Source organism: Eumetopias jubatus, unplaced genomic scaffold, assembly GCF_037043125.1.
Source record: "Eumetopias jubatus isolate StellerSeaLion01/CBP00866 unplaced genomic scaffold, mEumJub1_p1.0 scaffold_11, whole genome shotgun sequence".
Lineage (NCBI taxonomy): Eukaryota > Metazoa > Chordata > Mammalia > Carnivora > Otariidae > Eumetopias > Eumetopias jubatus.
In genome coordinates this window covers 120,734,441-120,753,175 of record NW_028274817.1, presented here as the reverse complement: position 1 = coordinate 120,753,175, position 18,735 = coordinate 120,734,441, and the positions used below count along the sequence as shown (strand labels likewise).

General features: G+C 43.7%; 1 protein-coding gene across 12 annotated transcripts in view; it reads left to right on the top strand.

The window, feature by feature from the left end:
• Positions 1-18,735, top strand: part of TBL1X (transducin beta like 1 X-linked) — a 220,212-nt gene that overhangs the window by 136,708 nt on the left and 64,769 nt on the right. For 9 of the 12 annotated variants that reach the window (XM_028115096.2, XM_028115097.2, XM_088028883.1 and 6 more), the window contains exon 3: positions 18,003-18,091. The exons of 2 other annotated variants lie outside the window; for them this stretch is intronic. The gene's annotated coding sequence lies outside the window, so the exon portion shown is untranslated. Of the gene's footprint in view, positions 1-8,452; positions 8,969-9,150; positions 9,472-18,002; positions 18,092-18,735 lie in introns of those variants that run through there. One more of the 12 variants, XM_028115101.2, reaches the window with a different exon arrangement.

The following is an 18,735-nucleotide window of genomic DNA, read 5'->3' as shown; positions in this document are numbered from 1 at the left end:
TTTGTTTTCGTCTTGATGAAGAAGATGCTCTGAATATAAATATTCTGTGGTAATTACCCTACGTTGATAGCAGTGTTGTTATCTCACCGCTAATTGATAAAACTGAGTGGCGTATGGTGTTTTATTCTGTTCAATTTAGGCAGAATATATTTGTTTCGAACAAATATATCGAACCGTTATTTTTTAAGGACAGTAGCTTTAGAAGAGAGAAACATTAAAACTCTGTGGATTGACGGCCTCCCTGCGGTGATGCCCAGAGCCATGTGGAGAGTCTTTGAATGCTGGAAAAATATAAGCGAGATTGAGTTCCTACCAAAAGAGTGAAGAAAGTGTCTTGCAGACAACATAGGAGCAAGAAAAAAAAGGTTAAACTTGTAGAGAACATGAACACTGGCTGCAGGAAAAACAGATAAATTCCGTAAGGGGACATAATGGGTTTCTGAGCCTGCGCAGTTTTGACATTTGGGGCTGGCTAGTTCTTGGGCTGGTGGGGCCGTCCTCTGTATTGTGGGATCTTGAGCAGCATCCCTGGTCTCCACCCATCAGGTACCAATAACTCTCCCGCAACAACCAAAACTGTCTCCGGAGATAGCCCAATGTCCCCTGGGGGGACACTGTCACCCCCCAGTGGGCAACCACTGGAATAGAGAGGTAAATGCAGTCAGGGATACATACAGGTCTTAGGTCTGGCATTTGGCAGAGACACGAGAAATGTAAGGAACCCATCCCAGCACACTGAAGTTGGTCCTTTCACACGCTACATACAGGATACACCTTGGGAGCCCAAGGAGGCAATGAGCAAACCATTCCTCTTGGGGTCAAGAAGGCTAGACCTCACCCGCGTTTGGAGGAAATGAGTTTTAAGCCACTCTGTGAAGGTGGAGGTGAAGAGAGGTTGAGGGACTCGATCAAAGATCAGCATTTTGTTTCCTTTTTTTAAAAAATTGATTGTATCTTACAGGTATATATTTCCCTTTGCAGAAAGCTGCTTTTAGGACCGAATGTTCATGAAAGGAGTTTTTATAAGCTAAGATATTTAACAAGGTAGAAAACTTACCTATTTCAATTTGAATCTACTTATTTCAAATTAACATCCTTTTCTAATACTAAGAAACCAGTTTTAGTGAAAATAATCTTTATTTATGTTCTGTATTAGGCACTTGTAGACACTTCATTTTGTAAAGGAGCTTCAGAGGATTTGCGTGGGGGCTGCTGTCTGGAATAGCATGGCGATTTTGCTGCATCGTGAAGCCGTAGCCGTGTAACCTTGGGCCCCCTCTGGACTCCAAACCCTGTGAGCAGTTACTGTCAGCTATTTAGAATTTCAGGGTATAAGCCCAAAGGACTTCTTGATTTGCGCACATTATAAACGCATATTCATCACCCAGAGATAACGTGGGGAGTTAGCCCCCTCCCCCAAAATCTGGCGTGAGCACTGTCATGTTAATTGAAAAAGTCAGGAAAAGCTGGGAATCCTAAAAAAGGAGGCACACACCTCTTGTGTGTTTCGTTGTTTTACCCTGAGGCATGGGGCTACCCGGTCACCTGCCAGTCCTCGGAGGGAGGGCGGGCTTCCCCTTTGCTCCAGGGAGTCCCAGCCAGCACTTTCCCCCAAGAGACCGCATCCATAGTGCCTGGCACATCGTGCTGGGTTTCTAGCTTCTCGTTCTTCCACGTGAAAACTGCACAGAAATCTCTACTCTGCGTCTCCCCAGGTTTGCACCGTTACCCCGGTCTTGGTTGTCTCGCCCGCACCGAATCGCATGACGTTTGTGAAGAGGACGCACACTCGTCCTGTCTAGCGTTCAGCTTCGTTTCCATGAAAAGCTAGTCACAGGCTCTCTGTGCACTCATACTTCGTTCGGGTGACGTCTCCATAGTCTGTAGTTGACAGGGGCGAGGACAGCGGAGCGCAGGGGAGCAGCCTTGGACAGGTTTGGGGACACAGCGTATCTGAAGACTATCCTGGCTGCTGGGCATAGCAGAATCCTTCATGAGAACTGGTTACTATTTGTCTTTTCATTGTTAGACCTTACAGTGAAGAGTGAAGTCTAGTCGTTACGTAGATGTTGGACTAACTTGGTTGTAAGGTTTATGTGATAGTGATACTAAACTCTTATAGACACGGGGATGCACCGCTGTCTACTCAGAACTCTATAAATTCAGACGGCTGTGATATCACACAGCTTCTGCTTCTACTCCTACTATATGATTATCATTAACGCTTATTATAAAGCCCTGCAAGACCTGAAAATGGTGCATGAGTCATCAAGAAGGAAAATGCAATATTCAGTGGAGTTTCGGTGTTAAGTACATCTTAGGGTATTCTGAAGTTTTTTTTGTTTGTTTTTTTGTCATATGTACTTAGCTGTTTATGAAGTTTCTTGTATGAAGCACAAAGCTCAGCTTTGTGGATACAGGTGTTGAGTTTGACACCCTTTGAGCTCAGGCTTGTGGATGCAGAGGCCTTTGCTCTGCTGGAGCTAGACAGGCAGTAGACAGAGAAACAGACACTTTGGTTAACGACACATTCTGTGAAGGACAGGAGCAGGATCATGTGACCAAGTGACTTGGGTGGAAGGGGTTCCATGGTAGGGGTAAGAAGGCCTCCTAAGGAGGAGACAGTTGAGTTGAAGTCTGGAGGATGCAGCTGGGGAGAGCCAGCCCAGAGTTCGGGAGTGCAGAGGCCGGGCCATGGGACGGAGCTTCAGGAACTTGAGAGGTGAAAAGGAGACGGGGCAGGCATGATGTGATGGGAGCTGGCGTCTGACAAGGGCCCGGGATCAGAGCTGTGTGCAGTTCCTTGCAGGACATAAGGGTGATGAGCTCGGACTTGAAACCCTCCAGTGCCTTGTCACAGCACCAGCAGGTGGCTGGCTGCGGGGTGGGGGAGGGGCTGTGGTGGCTCCAGGCGGTTCCCAGGCAGAGGACAGTCTCATTGTCCACTCGCGGAGCTCCGTTTGGGGCCAGGAGGGAAAGCCCAGATTTGGGATACTTCAGCAGAGGTCGCCAGCCGATGTCCTGGCTGGAGGAGGCCAGGTCTGGGGTCATTCACCGGGAGGGAGGGAGGTGTCACTCACTGGGACAGCAGGAGGGAGGAAGGGCACGTTGGTGAGGGAGGGTAGGTGCAGGGCTCCATTGTGGACAGGCCACGTTTGGGATGCTGGTTGGACTTCCAGGTGGACATCATGGGGGATGAGTGTGGAACTGGGAGGGCCAGGGCCAGAAATGCATTTGGGGGCTCAAGCCAGGGACGAGTTCTCTCGGTACAAGTGAGTGGCCTTGCAGGCCTGCCCTGAGGCAGTCAGTGGGCGGGGCCCAGAGGTCAGAAGGATGCCTTTCAGAAACTTAAGGTGCCACAGTTATTTGATAACCCGTTGTATTTTCGTAAACACGGACACGAGCTTGGAGAAGATCAGAGTAGTGTGAACCCGCCATCTGGAAACTTTCTGAGAGAAATTTGTTAGTGTCATCATCTTATTAACTCCTTTCTTGTTTCAAAGGAAGGGGAACAGCTTCCACTAAGAAATAATGCCGAAATTTCCTTTTTTTTCTTGAAGCTTTCATCTGAGGTAGGGAGAAATGATTTGGCTGAGATTAATTAAATCTGAACACTTACTTTTCTTAGGCTTCTAGAGTTTTTGCCAACAACCACAAGGACGGTGCTGAACATCATTTAACGGCATAATGTGTTAAATATTTTTTGAATGGCTTTTGTGATCTTGATTGAACAAGAACTTCCGTCCCATTTCCCAGCCACAAAGATTAATATGAATTTAATTAACCAAAATGTGTCATTCTGCTACCATGTAGCTAAATTCTCCAAGGACAGACACTGGCCTAAGAATTTCTGGGTTTGACTAACGTTCAGATAATTTCAGAAAGCACCAAGATTCTGAAATTGTTTCTAGAGAATGGCTCTGTTCCACCAGGAAGTATCTCAGAGTGTCACCTATGAATTTGAGGATAACTGAGCCCATTTTGTATTTCATGGTTAAGGGTTTGAAACTGGCTCAATAAAAGAAAGTGGTCATTTATTCTTGAGGCTCACTTCAAAGTAAGATGACTGATGTGCAATTTAACTCTCACCACCGTTTTGATCTAAGTTTCTTTGTAACCAACAAGTAGGGTCTTTGGAAGAAATGCATTTGCATCGAAGGTTCATTTTCTTTGAGATTTTTTTTTTTTTTTTATGGTATAAATATACATAATAGAAATTTCCCATTTCGGGGCGTCTGGGTGGCTTAGCCAGTTGAGCTCTTGATTTCAAGATTTCGGCCGGCTCAACTCTTGATTTCAGCTCAGGTCATGATCTTGGGGTCCTGGGATTGAGCCTGGTGTCGGACACCGTGCTGAGTGTGGAGTCTCCTGGGGATTTCTTGCTCCCTCTCTCTTCGCCCCTCCCCCACCCGTGCTCGCCCTTGCTCTCAAATAAATCTTTAAAAAAATAAAACAAACATGGTCAAAATGGTAAATTTTAAGTATGTAGTATAGCGACATTGAGTAGATTTGACTATCCATCCCCAGAACTTTCTCATCTTCCTGCATTAGAACACTGTACCTGTTACGGCAATAACTCCCATTCCTTCTGCCCACCTCCCAGCTCCCGGCAACCCCCATTACACTTTCTGTCTCTGTTTTTAGATACTCTAGCTACTTCACGCGAGTGGGTTCATACACCTTTGCCCTTTGGTTTCCGGCTTATTTCCCTTAACGTAATGTCCTCTGCGTTCACCCACAGTGTAGTGTGTGTCAGGATTTTATTCTTTTCAAAGGCTGGCTAGTACTCCATCATGTCTTTATGTGTGTGTTTATAATATATACAAGCTTTGTGGATTCATTTGTCCATTGGTGGACATGTGGGTTGTTTTCATCTTTTGGCTGGTGTGGATAATGTTGCTGCTATATGAACACCAGGGTCCAAATATTTCTTCAGCTGCTTCCTTTCAGTTCTTTCGGTTCTATACCTAGAAGTGGAATTGCTGGATCATATGGTAGTTCTTTATTTAATGTTTTGGGCAACCATCATACTGTTTTCCTGAGGGTTCATTTTGAAGTAATCTTGGTGAGATGTGATGGAAATGGCATCCAACCATGACTCATGTTATCTAACAGAAGAGCTAGCGAACGCCCACAGGCCAGAATTAGCCCAGTGCCTACTTTCGTACCGTCAACAAGCTAAGGATGGCTTTTACATTTTTAAATATCAAAAGAAGAAGAATGTCATGATACATGAACATTCTGTGAAATTCAGATTTTATTGTACATCATTAAAGTTTCATTGGAACGCAGCTACACCCATTGGTTTGCGTGTTGTGCTTGACTGTGTCTCCCTACAAAGGTAGAGTGGAGTGGAGTGACTGTAACAGGGAGAGAACATATGGGCCCTGAAGCTGAAACTCTTTACTCTCGGACCCTTTATGAACAAGTTTGCCAACTCTGGTCTAACAGGATAGAATTGGAAGAAGTTAGACAAGCATATTTACGGCTGTTCACCACTGTGCATGTGGAACACGGGCTTTTCCAAGGGTCTTTGTAGGTACATCACGCTATCCACCTCATTCATCGCACTGTTCTAAACCTCATTTGTGTCCCTTTTTCCCCACACGGAAGCCTCCAGTGCTCATTGCTGAAGCCCTATGGAGGTGTAGAGTTTAAAACCCCAATCAAGTTGTTTGTTTGTTTTTAAAGATTTTATTTTATTTTATTTTTTTAAGATTTTATTATTTATTTGAGAGAGAGAGCACGTGAGAGGGGGGAGGGCAGAGGGAGAAGCAGACTCCCTGCCGAGCTGGGGGCCAGATGCAGGACTCGATCCCGGGACTCCAGACCATGACCTGAGCCCAAGGCAGTCGCTTAACCAACTGAGCCACCCAGGCGCCCTGAAGATTTTATTTTTAAATAATCTCTCCACCCAATGTGGGGCTTAACCTCACAACCCGGAGATCAAGAGTGTCGCATGCTCTACCTGCTGAGTCAGCCAGGCGCCCTAACCCCAGCTGAGTTTCAAGGCTTGCCCATTTCAGATACCTTTCCTTTTTCATTCCCAGTTCCAAAATTTGTCTCTCTGTCCTGTCTTTTAAGGAATTCTCTCTTTCCATCGAATAAGAGAGAAATTTCTGACCAATGAAGGAACCAAATTTGAGGATGATTTCTCAAAATTCACTTTTTTTTCCTCCACTTTTTTGGACAAGGTCTGTACCCTACTAAAAGGCAGTCTTCCATTTTAATCTGTGATATTTTAATAAAACCATGTAAATGTCATACTTGGAACTGTAGGGTGTTTTCAACTTTTTTTTTTTTTTTTTTTTTTGCAAAGAGCTTTTCTCTGCAGTGCGGGCTGCGTACGGGTTGTAAAAGGTTCTATTCATACAACCGGAAATCTGAAAAAGCATCCATTTCCGCCATTTAACATCTTCCTTCATTTTAATGAAATCTTCAGGGTATCATTTTAGGGTAACACTTTGTTTAGAGTTTAATTTGTGGTTAGACATGACCCCGCCAGAGCTTCTTAATGGATACTGTGGGTACCTGTATATTTAGGCGTTAAAGGTATTTGCCCCCCCCGTCCCCCCCCCCTCCCCTGCTGGAAGCCATCGGTTTGTTCTTTGTTTCTGTATCCGTGAAATCATATAGTATTTATCTTTCTCTGACTTCACTTAGCATAACGCCTTGTAGGTCCATCCCCATAGGATTTTCTGTACCTCATGAACATGATCTTAGGACCCGACAGAAATTTGAACAGGCTCAAAGGAAATCAGGCTAAGCTTAAACTAGGAAATACACTGAAATTCTACTGTTCCTATGTTTCCTTTTTAGAGGAAATGGAGCATTGGCATTTTCTCTTTTTGAGATTGTGTTTGAAATTCTATCTGCATGAAGAAAAGTCTTGCCCACTAGACTGGTAAGATGTATTGATAAAAGCGAGAAGGTAGGCGGGTGAACTCGTTTGGTGAGCAGAGCGTGAAGGTAGCATTCACTACGCTGTTCAGGAATGTTAGTGTCCACAGTTAGTCTGATTCGATTTTTTTTTTCCATCTCACTATGCTTGCTTCCTTTCTCAAACACACTTGCTCATTTAAAAAGTCGGTTGTTCGAGTACCAAGTAGTATGTTTCCATTTAAGGAAACCACAGGCAAATGGGATTATGTTCCAGTTGAAAGGAAAACTCGATTCCCTCACAGGTTTACTTGTGTGACTGTTTTAGTCCCTTTAAAGAAACATCTTGAAACGTATTCCTCTCGAGTAGTGAGTGGCGTAAGTGTTTTTAGGTTCATCTTGGGGTTTTTTTTTTTTTTATTTATTTAAAACATTTTTAATGGTGGTAAAATACAAATAAGTTTCATCTTGTTTTATTTTTTTTAGGCTCACGGTTTTCCCCCCTCCTTTAAAAACGTGAGAGAATGATGAATAGAACAAAAGGAACATAGCATTCTAGCGGCCAGGGTGTTACGGCTGTGGCTGTTCTGTGTGGTTATAGTCATAACTTTGTTACAAGCCTACGTGTCTGGCTTTGCATATATTTGAATACGTGCATCTGTGCAGTGTAACTGTAGACCGCTGTGCTGTGTGGCACAGAGAGGTTACGTTATTCATCAGGAGACACCCAGCTTCCAGTGGGGGATTCTGGGGTTCAGCCACGCCGGCCTCACTCCAGGGCCGTGATGCTTCTTCGAGACTCTGCCAGATTGCCTTGTAAAGGATCATGACCCTTTCCCAGCACTGAGTGTAATTTCTGGGAAACAAGACCACACTGCAATCCAGGGAGGAGGCAGCCAACAAAGACGGGGTGTAAGTACAGCGTGATGGACAAGGGCTAGCACAATTGGGGTCAGAGTTTGACCTTCAGGGGAAATGCAGACCGCTAGAAGGGCAGTTGGGCTTTCTAGCTTTTAATTTTAAGAGTCCCTTAAAAGTGCACTCTGGAGACAGACATTGTTGCGGGGGAGGGCGATGGTGTGTAGGGCCAGCTGGCCTGGGATTGCCTCCAGGTTCACACCTTCCTGGCAGCGCTCGTGCAGAGTCTCTGAGCTGCTGGGGGTGTGGGGGACAGCGGCACGCTGAACTCGGCGTTCCTGCAGCCTCGAAGCGGCGCACAAACGCCGGTGTTTCTCTTTGCACCACACAGGGACATTCTGGCCTGTGTATTCCTGATTGGGCAACATGAGAAGCCTCTGCTTAGGGTGACGTCAGCATCCCAGCTCAGACTCGGAAGCCAGTGGGACCCTCAGAAGCCCTCGGAGACCTGGGGATTCTGATGACCCATCCGCTGAGCTCTTTGACTCACAGGAAGTTTAAAAGTTTTTTGTTTCATTGTTAAAGATTTTATTTATTTACTTATTGGACAGAGAGAGTTGGTGAGAGAGGGAACACAAAGCAGGGGGAGTGGGAGGGGGAGAAGCAGGCTTCCCGCGGAGCAGGGAGCCAGCCCCATGCGGGGCTCGATCCCAGGACCCTGGGATCATGACCTGAGCTGAAGGCAGAAGCTTAATGACTGAGCCACCCAGGTGCCCCAAGTTTAAAAGTTTTTAAATCATGTGTTCTTTTCTCTGTCACAAGATTCGATCGCCTTTGTATTTTTTGGTATTTTATTTATTTTTATTTTTTTAAAGTTTTTATTTTTAAGCAATCTCTACACGCACCGTGGGGCTCAAACCCTTAACCCCCGGAGATCAAGAGTTACATGTTCTACTGACAGAACGAGCCAGGTGCCCCTCAGTCGCCTTTTTAAATTGTAGGGAAAACACAAGTCGTCATCATTGTCTTCTTCTTCTTCTTTCTTCTTCTGGTTTTTGTTGTTGTTGTTGTAGTTTGTAAGTAATCTCTGTGCCCAATGTGGGTCGCAGACTCATGACCCCAAGATCAAGAGTTCCATGCTCTACGAACTGAGCCAGCCAGCCAGCCAGGCGCCCCAGAAAACATGAGTCTCCCTGAGCGATGTCACGCTAGGCCCTCCTCTGGACACAAGGTATGTTCTCTTTCCGTGTCCTGTGTCCTTCATTTACAGAGGGCGGCAGTGCCTGCCTGCCTCCCACGGTTTACGTCACAGTGCGTTTTAATGAGATGGTAGAATTCTTGGTCGTGCTTCAAGCAAACTGCCTCACCTATTTGTTTCCCCAAAGACTGAATACTACACCCTGCCATTTGCAGCCGTCATACACGGGACGAAGCTGGTGTCACTGCGATTCAGCCCCATTACATCCAGGAAGAAGAAGACATAACTGTTTGGTTCTCGGGCCTGAGAGAGCCAGACTGTGTGTCCTTTCGAGTCTTCCAGGGCTGACTGAGTGGCATCACCCCTCCAGTGGGTTCAGAGGAGCCACATCAGATCGTTAAGAAATGTCTGAAAGTAGATGGAGGAGTTGCAGTTCTTACAGGGTTAGTGACGTTCATCTTACGAATGGGAAAATACTCGCATGCAGGAGCTACAGACACGTGAAATCGGGTCTGATGTGAATGCACACTTTTGAGGTACGTCGTACGTGTTTCCTTTGATTCTACAATCCTTTACTCTAATAATTACTGCTGCTCGTAACCTCGCAAGTACGCAGGACCAGTGATGGAGTAAGGGCAGTGCTACATCTTAAAGACCGATTGAGCAGCAGAGAGGGTGTGTAGAAATGGCATGGCGCTTACTGCTAAGGATCAGAATTCCGTGGATCAAAAAGGAAACTTGTTTTCCACAGTTTGACTTCCTCAACTGACTGCACACTGCCGCTTTCTTGGTGAGAGCAGTGATCTCTCGCCTGTGAATGAATGATCTCCATAAATATTCAGTGTTGGTCGAAGACTCCAATCAGTCTGGATTTTGCCTAACGAGAGAGTGAGCAAAATGCAGAGCCCACGGTGGCTCACTCTCATTCCAGCTACTGGGGTCTAGATACCTGACAGTGTCAGACTTTCCCTGGCTGGGAAAGCCTGATGCGAGTCGGTCGGAAAAAATAATGTATCACAGAAAATCCAAAAATGAATTGAACGCAGTAGTTTGTTGGTACAGTGTAAATGGCTAAATCCATTTCAGATCAACTCAGAGTATAAACGATGAGCCGAATGAATCGCATGTAACGTGTTGCATATATGAAATCAATTATTCAGAGTGTTTGGAAGACTTCCCTTCAATAAATTATGTTACCAGCTGCAAATTCCTATTTATTTCCATTGTGCAGAATAAATTCTTAACCTCCCTTCCATCCAAATTACTGTAAATTATGAATTGGTATGATATGAAATGTCACAACCACTCAGATCAAAGCCAGAACTTTGGGGTTAAAATCCTACCACTTATAAGCTGTGAAACTAGTCTAGATTCACTTAAACTCTCTAGAACTCAGTCTTTTTACCTACAAAATGGGAATAATGAAGAGGGCGGCTGTGTTACATAATGGATGTGAAGGGCCTTTATAGAAGATCCGCTTCCTCCGCACGTGGGGGCAGGGCAGGGTGTGATTTGGTGTAGGTGAGGGCATAGTTAGCCTTGCTGCTCAAGAATTTTCATGATGGAAACAGCTGATGTGTGTGCCTCTCATTACTGAATTAAGAGATTATACTTTGTAGACTATGTTTTTGTTAAAAATCAGAAGCTTACCGTAGAGGCTGTCTCTCCACACCGAGAGCCAGCAACCTGAGTTGACTTGGAAGAGTTGTGACATTTTACCTTCGTATCGGGATTGCTCAGCCTCGGCTCTGTTGACATTTGCGACCAGTTAATCCTTTCTCTCAGGGGAGATGTCTTCTGTGCTGGAGGGTGTTGAGCAGTTACCGGGGCCTCTACCCATTAGATGCTAGTAGCACCTCCTCCCCCCACCTTGTGACAACCACAAGTCTCTCCAGGCGTTTTTGCCCTCGGGGAAGATGACCCTCAGGGGTCAAAACTGCCTGCATATGTTTGTATAAATTAAGAATTTTTTTTCTGATTCTACTTTACTATTAATTTATTAGCTATATCTCTTTGTTTTAATGTTTAGTGTTTTTTTTTTTTTTAAGATTTTGTTTATTTATTTGAGAGAGCGAGCACACCCATGAGTGGGGGGTGAGGAGGCACAGAGGGAGAGGAAGAAGCAGGCTCCCCACTGAGCAGGGAGCCTGACCCAGGGCTCCATCCCAGGACCCTGGGATCATGACCTGAGCTGAAATCAAGAGTCGGACGCTCAACCGACTGAGCCACCCAGGCGCCCCAATTTTTAGAGTTTCTCTAATGCTGGCAGTAACGGTCTTTAACTTGCCACAGTCTGCATTGGTATCTCTTACCACATCATGTGTAAGGACCTAACAGTGTAGGTCTGTTCTTCCATTCCTACTTCTTGGTACTACTCTTGTCATACATTTTACTTTCAGATGTTTAAGAAGCCACAATACAGTTACTAATTTTGCATTAAGCAGTCAGCTATATGTAAAAGAAATTTTAAAATGAGAAGAAAATGTTTTTATATTTACCCCCCTGTTTACCCTTTCTGCTGCCCCTCCTTCCTTTGCAGAAATCCAGAGGTCCATCTGAGCTCATTTTTTGTCCCCTTAAAGAACTTCAGTTAATTTTTCTTGTAGGACAGGCGTATTGGCATTGAATTCTCTCTGCATTTGTCTTAAAGAGTTTTTATTTTGTCTTCATTTTTGAAAGCTATTCTGAGAATAGAATTTTATTTTATTTTTATTTATTCATTCGAGACACAGAGAGAGAGAGGGAGAGCGTGAGCAGTGGGAGGGGCAGAGGGAGAGGGAGAAGCAGGCTCCCCGCTGAGCCGGGAGCCCGATGCGGGCCTTATCCCAGGACCCCAGGATCACAACCTGAGCCGAAGGTAGACGCGTGACCATCTGAGCCACCCAGGCGCCCCTGAGAGTAGAATTTTAAGTTGACACATTCTTTGAGCTCTCTAAAATTTCATTCCATTGTCTTCTGGCTTACATTGTTTTTGACAAGAAGTTTATGAGTTCTGTTATCTTCCCCTCTGGGTGTAATTTGTGCTTTTTTTCCCTGGCTACTTTTATGAGTTTCTTTTTACTGCTGATTTTCAGGAAATTGATTGTGTCTTGTTAGGGTTTTCTCTGGTGTATATCCCGCTTGGGGTTTGTTCAGCTTTATGGATCTGTTTTATCTTCTTTAACTTAGAATTTCCCAAACTTACTCAATCTTGGAAGCTTTGCTCTAAGTAATACATGTTACCGTATCTAAGGACTGGTGTTTTATGATCAAAGAGTAAAATGAACCCTGCCCCATGTTTGGGCACCATGAAAATCAGTGTTTATTAGTTTTGTATGGTTTGTAACTCCCTGCTGTCTACTTGGAGCATGGAGAATGCTGTGATACAGGAAGCTCTTGGACATGTGCCTGGTCGTGTGCAGAGGGGACACACAAGATGACTTGTGAACGGGTTGTCAGCCGTGACTGCGTTTCGCTGCCGGCCTTGTGGGCACACTCCACTAGTAGCCATGTTTCCAAACTTTCTCGTGTTGGCACAGTAATGACCCATTGCCTAGTTCGTGTGCCCTAAAGGAGACTTGATGGCACACCCAGGCTTACCGCCTACAGCTAACAATACTGCAGGGTTAATTCCAAAAACATTCGGACTAAATGTTTTCCGTAGACATTGGACAACATATATTGTCATTTGACCGTGCAGATTTTCTTTTATTCATTTGAGAGAGAGAGAAAGAAAGAACAAGAATGAGTGGGGGGGAGTGGCAGAGGCAGAGGGAGAAGCAGGCTTCCCGCTGAGCAGGGAGCCCGAGGTGGGGCTCTATCCCAGGACCCTGGGATCATGACCTGAGCCGAAGGCAGACGCCTAACTGACTTAGCCACCCAGGTGCCCTCGCCATGCAGACTCTTTTTAAACGAAAAATGTTTTAAGATGTTCCTTGTTTTTTAATTTATGTGTTTATGACATCTAAGCTTATTTTTAAAGAACATCAAAGGTTAGGCCCGTGGAATTTGCGTACCAAATTAGGATCTTTTATCACCAACAATACAAAAACATTTTCCTGGGTCATAAGTGTAACTTTAAAAGGGAAGGGGGTCCCTTCGGTGTTGTCTCATTGGTCTTACATATAAACAGACAAAGGCACACATTTACTACAGTGGCAAGAATTAATCCACCTAAATTAAGGGTATTCCAAAAGTGAGTTTTTTTTTTTTAAAGATAAGATATGAGGAAATAATTCATGCATTGTCACTTTTCACTTTGCAGTACCCATTTTCCTAGTTCAGTGAGTTGAAAGAGAAATGAGGATGATGGCCTGATTAATTCCCAATGGATAAAGGCTTATCTAGAACTGCCCTATTTCTTGATACTATTATAATATTAAAAGTAACATTTATTTTTATAAGTCATTACCATCTTGGCACACTGTGTTCATTTTAGTCAAGTACTGTCATCTTTAGATTTCAAGCTTTCAAATTCTAAAAAGTGTGTTTTTATATTTTTCTTGGAGAACACAGTCTTCCAACAGCTAAACCTCAATTAATTGGAATGTCTAGTGACTGATGTGTCCAGAGTCAATCAGAAAATTGTCTTTTAAATTTCAGCATATTGTTGGCAAACCTTTCAGAGAGGACTTTGGGAGTGTTAGGCAAACCACGGCATATTGACCATGAGGCGTCCTCACCCATGGGACGCCTGCGTACGTGGAGGAGCCTGCTAGAAGTGAAGCTCGGTGAAGAAGGTGCTCTGCAGAATTCCTGCTGCCTACGGCTCGGAGCTGTGAGCGAATCCTGAGAGCAGAATGATCATGTATTGTGTGTGATCACCTGGTGTGATGCGGTTGGTGGTGGGGCCTGGGGTACAGCAGTGAAAACACAACATGAGGGTCTGGTAGGCAGGCTTCTTCCATTATTTAATAAAGGATGACATGAGTTCAAAGCATGTGGAACCGAGCCGGGCAAACAATAGGTGCAGTTTTGTGTTAGGCACTATTGTTTTTTTATACTATTACTGCTTTTTAATAACTTTATGAAACCCAGTGTTTCCGATTCTCTTGGATGGTGGAACCATTTTGCAGGTGATGCAGACCAAATGCACTCCAACCGCCTAGAAAACCTTGTTCTGAGGAACACGCTTTGGCAAACTTTGGGCTGCTTGGCTTCCCAGTTCATTTGGTTCTCGGTTTTCCTGACAGCAGCTCTGCACATGATTGTCCCCAGCCTGTGGATAGTGATGCAGAGGCACTTGCTGGAAGGGGACCCTGCCCCCACACATCTTTCCTACCTGCCCTTCCCCATGTATTGGATTGCTGGCGTCACTCGGCTGCGTGGTTCTGGCTGGGGCCTCTCTGAAACTGCAGTGAAGAGGTCAGCGGGGGCTGCAGTCATCCGACGGTTTGACTGGGGCAGGATGATCTGCTTCTGTGCTGGCTTCCTTCCCTGGCTGGCATGTGGTATTGGCTGGCCGTAGGAGACCCGAGTCCTGCACCATGCTGGTGTCTCCATAGGCAATTAAAAAAAAAAAGACTTTATGGTGCAAATTGGATTCTAGTCTATCAAGAAATAGAATTAATAGAATATTTATATTTTAAGCATTTAATTTATGACTAGTCAAAACATGTGTCTGTCCCTTTGACTTAGGGATCCATGTGGGCGATTTGTTTTGAAAATTTGGGCAATGACGAAGGAAGCATTATGGCAATCTGTGGAAGGACCCCCTAGACGCTTCCTTCTGAATCTAAGATGTGCGTGAAAGTGTTATTTCACCTTCCCATATTTCACAGTAAAAATCAGAAGTCATGAAGAGAAGAATTTAGTCTAAAAGCTGTTTTGTTAAAGTTTCTCAGCCTTAGCATTATTGACATTTTGGGGCGGATCAGTCTTTGTTGCGGGGAGGCTGTGCTGTGAGGTGTAGGATGTCCAGCGGCCTCCCTGGTCTCTCTTCACTAGTTGCCATGGGACCACCTCCTCCAGGTGTGACAGTCAAAAATGTCTCCAGAATGTGCCTAATATATCCCGGGGTGGAAGGCACCATCGGCCCTGGTTGAAACCACTGGACACACTATGATAATTCCATGCTTTTATTAGGTATCACATGTATGGATCAATATTAAAATTCAGTATTATGTTTGAGAAGGTACCTGGACAACCATTGTCAAGCTCAAGTGTCCCTGATAAATCTAAGCGGAGTTGTGAGCAACCCCAAACTCAGAACTTTGGTGCTAAACCTGGGGGGAGGTGGGGAGGTGGGCAAGGGCAAAACAAAACCAGTCCAGTTTCTCTGGTTGCCTGACAGACTTTAAGGCGCTTCTGAGTGGGAGAGTAATTTGCTTTGCTCCAAGTAGGGAGAGAGCGTTCTTCTTCTTGGTGAGCTCTAGCTGTCTGCCGTTTGCCAGGTGGTGCCTTAGGCTTGGCGGGTTCCCTGGCTCCCTCCTGTACGTCCATTCCCCGTGCAGACCTCTCTGCCTGTCCCGTTTGCATCTGTCAGTCCTGGAGAGGAGGGGACTTCCACAAAGGAGGATCAAGGCAAGCTGATGCAGGGCAGTTCCCCTCCAACAGTGTATGCCCCAAGGGATGGGAAACCGGGGCTCAAACACATACTTGTACATGAATGTTCATAGCAGCACTCATCACGATGGGCAGAAGGTGAACGCAAGCCACGATGCCCGGCATCATCTGATGGAGGGACGAACAAAGCATAGTTCATCCACACAGTAGAATAGTATTCAGCCACAAAAAGGAATGAGGTGCTCATACACACTTTATCATGGCTGAACCTTGAAAGCATTTTGCTTAGTGAAAGGAGCCAGACACGCTTCCACTGATGTGACATGTTCAGAATAGGGAAATCCAGAGAGACAGGAAGTAGACTGGTAGTTGCCAGGGAATGAGCAGCGACTGCTTAATTGGGTACAAGGTTTCCTTTGGGAGTGATGGAAATGTTTTGGGACTTGACAGTGGATGTTTGCACAACATGGTGAGTGTTCCGAGGGCTCTGTACCTCCACATGGAAGGACTCTGCTGGACAGGTCTACACTGTCCGTGCCTAGAGCTGAGGAGCGAGCAACCAAGAAATTGTGAAGTCCTTTTTATATTTATTATTACCTTTGAGAATAAAGAATATATTGCATATGTTAAAATCATTGGCATTTCACACCAATACTTTGCAGTACATGAACCTTTTTGCCAGTACTGCTCATTGGTGGTCATGCTATCTGGGTACTGATCATGGGAAAATCAGTTACGATTAGGTATTGGAAGATCGAATTTATCATTTTTAATTTATTGTTTCCATCAATAAACTAATTTTGACATGTTGCATAAGCAGAAGAACATTGCTGCCCAGTCATATTTACCCATTTTTGTGTTTACAGCACACAGATGATGTTAATTACACTTCCTGAGTTTAACAACATATATAAAAGATAATCTTCAATTCCAAGACTCTCATTTGTGAGTTACCATCTGTTTTGGACCAAAGAATGAGAATTTGATTCTAAAGATTTTTCTGAACAGCTTGTAATAAGAGCTGTTTATGTATTAATTACTTATTGAATTATTATGGATTTTAGTGTTTTAATTTCCAAGCAATTTGGGGCTTATTGTGGCGACATCTGCTCATATTTTGGTACTTTATGGTATTTAGCGATTTCATCAGAAGGCTGTTTTTTTTTCCCGCTCTGGTAATTTACAACTCAATCCTGAAAATAGTAATTTGCTTTCTGCTTCAGGTACTGTTAAGGACGGTTGTCCTATTTTATCTCTACTACAGAAATTTTTTCATTATGGAATGTATTTTTATTTTATGAGCAAAACCAATATTCCTTTATGTCTGCCTCACTCTGGTGAATAACTTCTATTCAAAGAGTTGTAGGGAAATTTTGTTTAAATCTCATTTTTCTTCAATGGTAGCTTTTTAAAAAGCGCCCTGGTTATTTTATCTTACATATCCTTATGGTGTTTTTTAAAAAATGTACTGTAATGAAACTCAAGGGCCTATGAACCTACCTGTAAAATCTTTTTAATCTCCTTTCTTTGAGCAGCATAGCTATAAACATGACTCATTGGGAGTAATTTACTTGAATTTCCTTAAAACATTTCATGAGGTTCTGCATTTACTAATAAGAAACACCTTTGCTCATAAGCTTCACTGGTGAATTTGAATCATATTAACCCTGGCACCTTTTTATCACTCACGATTGAACAAGAATTTAGAGAAAATGGCAGGCAGTTAATTTCCTTAGATTTTGAGCTGATAGACAATAGTAGATAATTTAAATGTAGGAGTTGGATTCATTCATAACCAAGGAAATTATATGAGGAAGAAGGTAAATACTATTAAACCATTGCGGGTTGATTGCGTAGTGTTATACTGACCAAAAAGTAGAAACGTTTTCGATACGAAGGTTAACTTAGGACCTTGCAAACCTGGCTTCTTCAGAAGTACAAATGGCGGAACCCTCGTGAAATTGAAATGTATGACAATAACGGATAAATTGAGCCATAGTGAGTCAGTGCCTTTCTTTTGCTTTATTTTAGGGAAGCCAAAAAGGAAGAAAAAGACTCTAATGTTCTTTCTTTGTGTTATGAGGGTGTATATACACATGGACATGCACGCAAGGCTGTTATAAGCATTAGGCCAAGTGAGGTCTATAAAGTTTCTTTAAAGCATATTTTCTTCTCTTAGAGGTGTGTATGGTTGAGTTTCTTGGTTGCATAGGACACAGCCCCGAAGACAAAAGCAGTTCAGATAGGCATTGATTCTCATTAAAGGATAGCAGTAGCAATAACTGAACTAAAATTAATTTTATTTACTTGGAGATTTTCCTTTCGGGATTTCTACACATATGATAATACAGGCTGGCCGCGCTCCTTTCTCGTCTTTCACTTTGCAGGTAAAACTGCATAGTCTGTGTTCAAGTGTAAGAGATTGTGACATAATAAAACGTGTTAAGTTTGAGTTGAGATGAAAAAGGGAAACAATGCCACTGATTTGAAAAAGAAAAAAAACCACGAAATGGGAGAGGCCAGAGGTGAATACTTCCCAAGGAATTTTTAAGTTTTTTCTTCCTATCTCCTCATTTCTCACCAGGCAGCTCCCGGCAGACACTTTGAAGTTTATATGATCGGATGCTGGGGAGCTCACTGGTTCAGAGGTCTACACATGAAGTCACCATAAAGGTAAGCAACCCACTTGCTGTTGCATCTTTGTCCTTGAGCCGATATCCCTTGGAGAGGTGGAAGTGCATTTTGCCCAAACTGAACATCTTCCGTTTTAAAATGACTTTTTTCAAGTTGCAGGTCTTTCTCCTTGCTGAAAGTGAAGGTAATAGAGCACTGGGAAATCATTCTGGGCTAAAATGATGAATTCGCGTTTTATTGCCTTCCACAAATTTTGGGTACTGAACCAGCTTTTACAGACTTTTCTGGGTCTTACCAGGAGAGGATGACACCTTCTAAAACCAAATTTTCTTGTCAACATTGTGAATTAAAATTAAGCCAGAAAAGTAATTATGGTTAGGCACGAGTATAGATTTTATCTCCTGTAACTTAATTCTATACTTTATTAGTTTATTTTTTTTACATTTTTTTTTTAAAGTAATCTCTACACCAGACATGGGGCTCGAACTTACAACCCTGAGATCAAGAGTTGCATGCTCTACTGACTGAGCCAGCCAGGTGCCCCTGTGCTTTATGAGTTTCTTAATGCAGTTTGTGTGTATCTGCAAACTGATTTGCAAGTTAACCTTGAAACTTAATGAGAACAACATGTAGATTATTACTTACAGATCTAGGAGATGATAAAGTTTCCAGAAGAGCACATC